This window comes from Solanum dulcamara, chromosome 4 (genome assembly GCF_947179165.1).
Source record: "Solanum dulcamara chromosome 4, daSolDulc1.2, whole genome shotgun sequence".
In the NCBI taxonomy this organism is placed as follows: Eukaryota; Viridiplantae; Streptophyta; class Magnoliopsida; order Solanales; family Solanaceae; genus Solanum; species Solanum dulcamara.
In genome coordinates, this window is record NC_077240.1 from 40,268,116 (window position 1) to 40,279,841 (window position 11,726).

Sequence of the window (11,726 nt, forward strand, 5' to 3'; positions counted from 1 at the left end):
TCTTCTTAATGGATTTTGAAAGGAAAAAAAAATAAAGATTCAAAATGAGGAGTAAATAGAGGTGGGTGTAAAGAAGAAGAGGGGTAGGTGGGTGTGAAGAAAAAAGGATGTGGGGTGGGGTGATTTTTTTTTTTAATTTTTTTACTTTAATGGGTTTTGAAAGAAAAAAAATCAAGTTTCAAAATGAGAGTAAATGGAGGTGGGTGTGAAGAAGAAGAGAGTAGATGGGTGTGAAGAAGAAAGGATATGGAGGTGGGTGATTTTGTTTTTTTTTTGTTTTTTTTTTACTTTACAGAATCTGACACACTTTTTTTTGCCACGTTAGTTATATGGGATAATAGTTTCAATTTTAGATAGTTTAGGTGTGTAATAGATCGCCGTGATAGTTTAAGTGTCTAACTGAATTTTTGGTACAACTTCAGAGAGGAATTTATGCGTTCTCCCAACATTTAATAGTTGATAAATATATTTTTAGGTAGAAGTAGGTCACAATTGAACTAATTCCAACAGGTTGAAGACATTTTTGACCCAATAGGTAAAAGAAGGAACAAATTTGATTCAATAGATGAAAATGACATTTTTGATTCTTATGTGAGAATCCTAAACCCGCCTACGTGGCATACCTCAACATGAATGTATTTTTTTTATTTCCTTGTATTTTGGCCTTTTTTTTCCCGTTGGTTCACCTGGAAAAAAATCATCATCATCATCATCATTATTATTATTATTATTATTATTATTATTATTATTATTAAAATGCTATGAGTGTGGTCAATATGGGCATATTGCTCCAAATTGTAAATTACAAAAATTAAAAAGCTTAAACCTTGCTGATGATATTCATGATAAAGTTTATGGTTTATTATATACTTCGGGTTCAGAATCAAATTATTCCTCTGAGACTGATTCAAGTATTGAAGAATCTGAAAGTGAAATTGCTCTTATTGATTTCTCTGATAATGAGAATGAAGCTTCTCCTAAATGTGGTATTAATTACACAGGTAATAATTATTCTTGCAAAACTGGTGAGTTTTATAAACTATAGTCTCAATTTCAAGATTTGAATATGCATACTATCACTTCTGAGAATGTGATTGAACTACTGAAAGAGATTTTAGATGAAGAAACTAGGAGCAAAATCGTTAATATGGCCTCTGCAACCAGCTCCCAGTCTAATAAAACAAAAACTAAAATTGATATTGATTCAAAACCATACTCTCTAACAGAAGTTTTGGCTCGTCTTGATACAAAGACTAATACCACTGTAAGAGATACTTCTTTGGATGATTTAAAATTTGAAGTTGAAAAACTTAAACAAGAGATTAAATCTCTCAAACAAAGTCAGATTATTCATAATCATCGGATTTCTCAATTATAAAACATTGATCATTTAGTATCAGCACCTTCTACTGATAAAGGAAAAGATATTCTTAATGAAAAAGAATACATAGAAGAAATTATTGAAACTCCTAGACCAAATTCATTTTTAGGAATGCTACAGATTGTAACTGCGCATAGATGGTATATTAAATGTACCATTTTAATTAATAATAAGTTTACTATTACTAATACAGCTATGATTGACAGCGGATCAAATGTTAGTTGTATTCAAGAAGGATTAATTCCTTCCAGATATTTTGAAAAAATAACACATGCGGTTAATCTGCATCCGGTCATGCCTTAAATATAAAATATAAACTATCCAACACATATATTTGTTAGAATAAAGTCTGTATTCCTCATTTTTTCTTATTGGTAAAGGATCAAATGCATCCTCCAATTATACTTGAAACTCCTTTTATTAATAATATATATCCTTTTTCTAAAATAAATTCCAAAGGATTTACAGCTAGTTATAAAAACAAGAATATCTCCTTTTCATTTATAACTGAATCAGTTACTAGAGATATTAATGCTTTAATTGATATGAAACAAAAGCATGTGAATTCTATACAATTGGAAATTTACAGTTTAAATATTCTGGATACATTGAAACCTACTAAGGTACAAGAAAAAATTAAATTAATTTCTAAACAATTAGCAATTGATGTTTGTGCTGATCATCCTAGTGCTTTCTGGAATAGAAAAAAGTATATTGTCACTCTTCCATATGAAGATAATTTCAGTGAAGATAGTATTCCTACTAAGTCTCGTCCCTGTCAAATGAATAGTGAGTTAGTGGAATTTTGTAAAAAAGAAATTGATAGCCTTTTACAAAAGGGTTTGATTAAACCCTCCAAGTCACCATGGTCTTGTATTGCCTTTTATGTTAATAATGCTGCAAAAAACGAACGTGGTATGCCTAGGTTAGTAATAAATTACAAACCATTAAACAAATATTTAAAATGGATTATATATCATATTCCAAATAAAAGAGATTTATTATCTAAATTATATGACGCCAATATTTTCTCAAAATTTGACTTAAAATCAGGATATTGGCAAATTTCGATTTTTAAACTCACATGGCCCGCCATCTTTTCAATCTCTTGATAGTCTTTAGTGGCTATCTCATTCTACTTTTCTTTTTCCTTTTACATTCGTACGAAAGAATTCTTCCTTATCTTGTAGAGATTCAAGAAATTCTTCTACCTTCTCAAGTTCACTTTCTAACAATATAGGTCGAGGCCCATCAGACTGAGCATCAGCAATATCATCGCTTGTGTCACATTTCATGGAAGTGTCTGATTTATCATATTGTGTTAGGGTCTGAAGTAAATTTCTTTTGACTTCTTCTAAATAGTCATTGATTAGTTCAGTTTTATCACCTTGTTGAACTGAAATTCTTCGAGCAATATGTTTGACTGAATTGTCAGCCACCAAGTTCTTTTGAGGATGCTCAGTATATTCTTGGAACTTTGCTTTAATAGTATCAATGAGTTCTTGACTATAAGGTTGTTTAGTTTTGGGATCATTTCTTGTTAATTTATCCTAGAAATTATTATAATACACACGATAAAGACATGGTATTTCCTGTTTTGATCAAGATTATTTCATAATATGTTCGAGTTTTGTATGACTCCTGGGAAATATAAGAATGAATGACAGGTTTGTGTTAATAACATGAACATCAATCTTACTTATTGGGATTATATCCAAGCTTTTCACAAAGTTTTCTATTACAACAATGATAAACATAAACACACCTGGTTCATAAAGGTTTGTTCAAAGGTTTTTGAAGGACCAATTCCAACTTGGTTCATAAGATGGTGGACATTCCACGGTCCCACGGTAAATATTTTACCACATATATATCTTAACTTCTATAAAGAATGGACAAAGATTTCTCCATTTTTAACAAAATTATACTTAGCTGATCACGTAAGCAATCTCGATAAAATCGATCAGATGTATTTCTTTATTGAGTTTTCTATACCATGGATCCATAAATGGCTTCGAGAAGTGGGATATACCCCAGACGAAAAAATACCATGTCTTGGTATCATGACTGTATGGAAGCTTTTATCTGAGCAAAGGGTCTGTCAGATATTCCGATACATACTATTATTAACTCGGCAACTAGCAGTTCTAACAGTGTGAAAATATGCCTCTTTTATCCTTTTAACGGGGACTTTGGTATTGGTTGGTAAATCTACCATTAAAGTGTTCTAATATGGTTAAAACCAAAGTATAAACAGCATCTTGTCGAACATTTTCGATTGGTCTTTGAGATGTTCCTTCTTCAAAGACGACGGCCTCTATTGTTACTTCTCTTTTTACTGAAGAAGTGATAGCTGTACGAGCTTCGTTTGTTAAAAGATTATCCCACCAGCCTCGTAATTTACCTGTAAATCCTGCTACTATCATTTTATAAGTGGTATGGTCATTATTGTGATTTGTGGATTTACAAATGGTGGCGTACATTAACATTCTATGTAGAAGAATGGAGACCTGTCTATCAGTTAAGCCGTCAATATTCCATTCATAAATTTGATCACCACTATAAGATATGTTGGTTTGGATCCAATCTCTTTCCTCTATAAGAATATCTTGAGGAATAGGGCGAGAATAATATTAGGTTAGCATAGAAGGTTTAGTAGCATATCTGCTACCTGATTTGAACTTAGAATTCATTTTAGTGCCTTTGGATTTAAATGGCTTAAGTTCAGAAATATCGTCATCAATTGGAGGGTTGGCTATCATGCCAATAGGTTTAGCATTTAAGTTTGCCAATTTCTTTTCAAGAAGTGCTTCTAAATTGGTTAATGACTTAGATTTGAAATCTTTTACCTCTATAGGACGCTGGATATGAGTAGGAGTCTGGAAAATGATCTTGTTTTCTGATGTGGAAGCGATATCAGAAGGTTGGTTCCTATTTAATATTTTTACTATCAAGATAATTGCTCAAGTTTAGCATCAAGAGAACTAATGTGTTCACCAATGACCTTAACATAAAGACTCAAATAATTATTTTGAGCAATCAAATTATTAATTTCCTTTATGCTAATTTTTGCGACATCATTTTCAATAAAAATTTTAAAAGCTGAAAAGGTGAGGCCTGTATTATTAGGCAAGATAAAAGGGTTTTGAGGCGGATAAATTGCCTTAATAATATTATCAGTGCTATCTTTAAAAGTTCGTTGTTCTAGAACTTTGACATATAATGGTAAATAGGTGGTTATAAACCATGGGACAAAATACATAATTTTATTATGCAGTGCACAAAATTCATAGAATTCTTGGGAAATATTGTGTAAATCATCTTGACTATAAGTCTCAAAAAACCAAGTTTTAAACTTGTTCCATTTATTTTGATGAAATTCTTTCTGAATATGTTGTCGTGCTAGGGATCCTGGACTAAAATCTATTTGGTGTGTCATCATAATTAAGAGTTTATTTTTATCAATATCCTCATTAGGGTCAAAATCCATTTCTGATGCAGTTGGATCTAAATTAGACAATTTATTTGTAGCCTGTACAATATTAGTGACAGGGTTAATTTTAACTCTTTCGACCTGTTTTTCACTCAAAGTATCACTTAAAGTGTGCAAAGATAGCTTTATTATCAGCTGGACCATAAACAGGTGTTTAGAAATTTAAATTTTAGACAATCTTTAATAGGTTCTATTGAATCAACTGTGGCGTACCGTCTGATTTATTTCAATACACAACCTAATCTTCAATTATCACTGTCAGATGTTAATATTCTTGACGCTCTAACATTAAATGTTAAAACACATGATTATAACTATGTTCCAGGTTCTGAGTTAATATGTTTATCTTATAGAATCTATTTCAAAATATCATCCACTTTATCATTATTATTATTATTATTATTATTATTATCATTATTATTATTATCATTGTTATTATTATTATCATTATTATTATTATTATTATTATTATCATTGTTATTATTATTATCATTATTATTAGTATTATTATTTATTTATTTATTTATTTATTTATTTATTTTCAGGTTCTGAGTTAATATGTTTGTCTTATAGAATTTATTTCAAATTGTTATCTACTTTGAATCCTAGATGTAAATTATATGATACATCTAATCAGACTATATTAGTTGAAACTAATTTTACTAAATCTAAAGTCATTACTAGAAGACCTATTCGATGGGAAGAAATTAATTTCCCAACCACATGGACTTTAGAATCAGTTATAGCACCTAATCAAGTTACCAATAACTTGACCAACAATGAATATTCTTATATAACTCAAAATCCAGATGGAAAAATATGCATCCAGTTTTCTGATAATAAAACTACTATGTATAACCAGCGAATTCTGGCTATAGATCTTTGCCTAAGATTCAACATATTTCTCCTATTTCTTCTGAAACTCATGTTTATGGTCCAGCTGATAATAAAGCTATCTTTGCACACTTTAAGTGATACTTTGAGTGAAAAACAGGTCGAAAGAGTTAAAATTAACCCTGTCACTAATATTGTACAGGCTACAAATAAATTGTCTAATTTAGATCCAACTGCATCAGAAATGGATTTTGACCATAATGAGGGTATTGATAGAAATAAACTCTGAATTATGATGACACACCAAATAGATTTTAGTCCAGGATCCTTGGCACGACAACATATTCAGAAAGAATTTCATCAAAATAAATAGAACAAGTTTAAAACTTGGTTTTTTGAGACTTATAGTCAAGATGATTTACACAATATTTCCCAAGAATTCTATGAATTTTGTGCAATGCATAATAAAATTATGTATTTTGTCCCATGGTTTATAACTACCTATTTACCATTATATGTCAAAGTTCTAGAACAACGAACTTTTAAAGATAGCACTGATAATATTATTAAGGCAATTTATCCGCCTCAAAACCCTTTTATCTTGCCTAATAATACAGGCCTCACCTTTTCGGCTTTTAAAATTTTTATTGAAAATGATGTCGCAAAAATTAATATAAAGGAAATTAATAATTTGATTGCTCAAAATAATTATTTGAGTCTTTATGTTAAGGTCATTGGTGAACACATTAGTTCTCTTGATGCTAAACTTGAGCAATTAATCTTGCTAGAAAAAATATTAAATAGGAACCAACCTTCTGATATCGCTTCCACATCAGAAAACAAGGTCATTTTCCAGACTCCTACTCATATCCAGCGTCCTATAGAGGTAAAAGATTTCAAATCTAAGTCATTAACCAATTTAGAAGCACTTCTTGAAAAGAAATTGGCAAACTTAAATGCTAAACCTATTGGCATGATAGCCAACCCTCCAATTGATGACGATATTTCTGAACTTAAGCCATTTAAATCCAAAGGCACTAAAATGAATTCTAAGTTCAAATCAGGTAGCAGATATGCTACTAAACCTTCTATGCTAACATATTATTATCCTCGCCCTACTCCTCAAGGTGTTCTCATAGAGGAAAGAGATTGGATCCAAACCAACATATCTTATAGTGGTGATCAAATTTATGAATAGAATATTGATGGCTTAACTGATAGACAAGTCTCCATTCTTTTACATCGAATGCTAATGTATGCCACCATTTGTAAATCTACAAATTACAATAATGACCATACCACTTGTAAAATGATAGTGGAAGGATTTACAGGCCAATTAAGAGGCTGGTGGGATAATATTTTAACAAATGAAGCTCGTACAGCTATCACTTCTTCCATAAAAAGAGAAGTAACAACAAAGCCTGTCATCTTTGAAGAAGGAATATCTCAAAGACTAGTCGAAAATGTTCGACAAGATGTTGTTTATACTTTAGTTCTAACCATATTAGAACACTTTAATGGTAGATTTACCAACCAAAATGAAACTCTTAGAACACTTCTAATTGGACTTCGTTGTAGACATTTAGGTGAATTTAGGTGGTATAAAGACACATTTTTAAGTCGAGTAATGGACTTACCCGAAAGTAATAATATTCATTGGAAGACTAAGTTTATAGATGGCCTTCCTCCCTTATTTGCAGAAAGAGTACGAAAAACCCTACGAGGAACTCACTCTGTTATTCCTTATGATGTCTTCACTTATGGCCAGTTAATTGACACTTGCACTCAAGAAGGATTAAATCTATGCAATGAGCTTAAATTAGCTCAGCAATTAAAGACAAAAAGCAAAACAGAGAAGTCTCAATTAGGAAATTTTTGTACTCAATTTGCTGTTGCAGGCCCTTCTCATAAATCGGGTAAAAAATCGAAAAAACATCATCATTCTAGGGAAGATAGAACCTATAAATATTGTCGGAGTAAAGAAAAACATGAGGCAAGAAGAACTCACCGTAAATCTACTAGATTTACAAAAGGTTATTCTAAGAGAGATCTTAGCAAAGTAAAATGCTATGAGTGTGGCCAATATGGCATATTGCTCCAAATTATAAATTACAAAACCTAAAAAGCTTAAATCTTGATGAAGATATTCATGATAAAATTTATGGTTTATTATACACTTCGGGTTCAGAATCTGATTATTCCTCTGAGACTGAATCGAGTATTGAAAAATCTGAAAGTGAAATTGCTCTTATTGATTTTTCTGATAATGAGAATGAAGCTCCTCCTAGATGTGGTATTAATTGTACAGGTAATAATTGTTCTTGCAAAACTGATGAGTTTTATAAAATACAGTCTCAATTTTAAGATTTGAATATGTATACTATCACTTTCGATAATGTAATTAAACTTCTGAAAGAAATTTCTGATGAAGAAACTAGGAGCAAAATCATTAATATGGCTTCGGCAACCAGCTCCCAGTCTAATAAAACTAAAACAAAAAATGATATTGATTCAAAACCATACTCTTTAACAGAAGTTTTGGCTCATCTTGATACAAAGACTAATACTACTATAAGAGATACTTCATTAGATGATTTAAAATATGAAGTTGAAAAACTTAAACAAGAGATTAAATCTCTCAAACGAAGTCAAATTATTCATAATCATCGGATTTCTTAATTAGAAAACCTTGAGCAACAAGAATTACCATCTCCTACTGATAAAGGAAAAGGTATTGTAGATGAAAATCAAAAAATCAAAAAAATTATAGAAACTCCTAAAGATAACTTATTCTTAGGAATGTTACAGATTGTAACTGCGCATAGATGGTATATTAAATGTACCATTTTAATTAACAATGAGTTTACTATTACTAATATAGCTATGATTGACAGCAGAGCAGATGTTAGTTGCATTCAAGAAGGCTTAATCCCTTCTAGATATTTTGAAAAAACAACACATGCAATTAAATCTGCATCTGGTCATGCTTTAAATATAAAGTATAAACTGACTGATACATATATTTGTCAGAATAAAGTCTGTATTCCTCATTTTTTTCTTATTAGTAAAGGATCAAATGCACCCTCCAATTATTCTTGGAACTCCCTTTATTAATACTATATATCCTTTTTCTAAAACAAATTCTGAAGGATTCACTGCTAGCTATAATAATAAAGATATTTCCTTTACCTTTATAACTGAACCAGTAACTTGAAACATCAATGCTTTAATTGAAATGAAACAGAAGCATGTTAATTCTTTACAATTAGAAATTTACAGTTTAAATATTCTAGATACATTGAAACCTACTAAGGTACAAGAAAAGATTAGATTAATCTCTAAACAATTAGCAATTGATGTTTGTGCTGATCATCCTAGTGCTTTCTGGAATAGAAAAAGGCATATTGTCACTCTTCCATATGAAGATAATTTCAGTGAATATAATATTCCCACTAAATCTCGTTCCTGTCAGATGAATAGTGAGTTAGTAGAATTTTATAAAAAAGAAATTGATAGCCTTTTACAAAAAGGATTGATTAAACCCTCAAATCACCATGGTCTTGTACTGCCTTCTATGTTAATAATGTTGCAGAAAAAGAACGTGGTATGCCTAGGTTAATAAAAAATTACAAACTATTAAACAAATATTTAAAATGGATTAGATATCCTATTCCAAATAAAAGAGATTTATTATCCAGATTATATGATGCCAACATTTTCTCAAAATTCGACTTAAAGTGAGGATATTGGCAAATTCAGATTTTTAAAGAGCACACTTATAGAACTGCTTTTAATGTTCTTTTTGGGCAATATGAATGGAACGTAATGCCTTTTGGTTTAAAAAATACCCCATCTGAATTCTAGAAAATAATGAATGATATTTTTAATCCTTATCTGGATTTTATCATTGTTTATATTGATGATATTTTAGTCTACTCAAAAACATTTGAGACTCATATAAAACATCTTGATATCTTTAAAAAAATTGTGATAAAAAATAGTTTGGTTATATCTAAACCTAAAATGAGTCTATTTCAAACAGAAGTTAGATTTTTTGGACATAATATTTGTCAAGGTAAAATTACTCCTATTCAATGGTCAATTGATTTTGCTTCAAAATTTCCCGATATAATTACAGATAGAACTATGCTTCAAAGATTTTTGGAAAGTTTGAATTATATCTCTCCCTTTTACAAAAATCTATCTAGAGATTTATCACCTTTATATGAAAGATTAAAAAAGAATCATAAACTCTCTTGGATTGATAGTCTAACAGAACTTGTTAAATCAGTTAAACAGAGGGTAAAATCCTTACCTTGTTTAACATTGGCTAACCCTGCTTGGCCAAAAATTATTGAAATGGATGCTTCTAATATTGGTTATGGAGGAATAATTAAACAAGTAAACCCCAACGATAAGCATGAATATCTTATAAGATTCCATTCAGGTAAATAGACCGAGGCCCAACACAAATATGTAACAGTGACCCATGAAATGTTATGTATAGTTAAATGTATTTTAAAATTTCAGAATGATTTATATAATCAAAGATTCTTGATTAAAAAAGATGCCCAATCAGTAAAATACATGTTTGATAAAGATTTTAAGCATGATGCTTCAAAATTAATATTTGCTAGGTGGCAGAATCAGTTAGTCCCATTCAACTTTGATATTCAGTATAAAAAGGGAATTGATAATTCTTTACCAGATTTTTTATCTAGAGAATACTTGACAAATTAATCATGCATTACTTCGCAGCTTTCTTTGAAGACAAAACTCTTATAACAATCTTAAAGGCTATCCCCTTAGGAGAAGATATTCAAACCAAGATTCTAGATAAAATCATAGAAAATATTATTAAAGAAGAAATGGAATCATTTCATTTCTCTATTCATTCCTATGAGGCCGATGAAGGTCCCTACTATCTTGATACAGATGATTTCTTTGATTATCATTAATAGTTTATATTTGTAGATATGACAGACCCACCGTAGTCTATAATCAGAAGCAAAAATACTACTAGAGGTAGAGGCAGGGGAAGATCGACCCCTACACAAAGGCCATCATATGGCTCATCATCATCATCTAGCAATTTTCCTGTTCTAAGAATGGGTAACAAGAGTTTGATAAACTCTAAAGTCGGTGAAACCTCTTCATCAACTCAGAAAGAAGATATTTCTTCAATCAATCTAGAAGATATTCCAGAAGAAAGCCCACTATATGGACAACTGAAAGCATACTTGGAGTCAAAAAAGCAAAAAGATACTTTTGCTACAATAACAAAAGAAATCAATGAAAACAAGAATTATGAAGAAGTACCCACAAAAGAAATAATATTTCTTTTAGAAAATTCTGATATTCAGAGGCAAGATGAACCCTGGAAGATTTTCCGGCGATACTTAGTACGGGGATTATATTTCTCAAGAGAGTCATACAAAACTCGAACATATTATGAAACAATCTTGATCAAAACAGGAAGTGCTGACTTCCAACATTTTACCACAGAAGAGAACGTTTATAACTTCTCAAAAGTCATTATCAGAATGACAGGTTTGTGTTAATAACATGAACATAATGAACGAACGACAGGTTTGTGTTAATAACATGAACATCAATCTTACTAATTGGGATTATATCCAAGCTTTTCACAAAGTTTTCTATTACAACAATGATAAACATAAACACACCTGGTTCATAAAGGTTTGTTCGAAGATTTTTGAAGGACCAATTCCAAACTGGTTCATAAGATGGTGGACATTCCACGGTCCCACGGTAAAGATTTTACCGCATATCTATCTTAACTTCTATTAAGAATGGACAAAATTTTCTCCATTTTTAACAGAATTATACTTAACTGATCATGTAAGCAATCTCGATAGAATCGATCAGATGTATTTCTTTATTGAGTTTTCTATACCATGGATCCATAAATAGCTTCCAGAAGTGGGATATACCCTAGACGAAAAAATACCATGTCTTTATCGTGTGTATTATAATAATTTCTAGGATAAATTAACA

The 11,726-nt window shown here is 30.5% G+C and overlaps 1 pseudogene; it reads left to right on the top strand.

Annotated features, from left to right (window-relative positions):
• Nucleotides 1-224: 224 nt before the first annotated feature.
• LOC129884212 (uncharacterized) lies at nucleotides 225-10,702 on the top strand (annotated as a pseudogene).
• The last annotated feature ends 1,024 nt before the right edge of the window (nucleotides 10,703-11,726 follow it).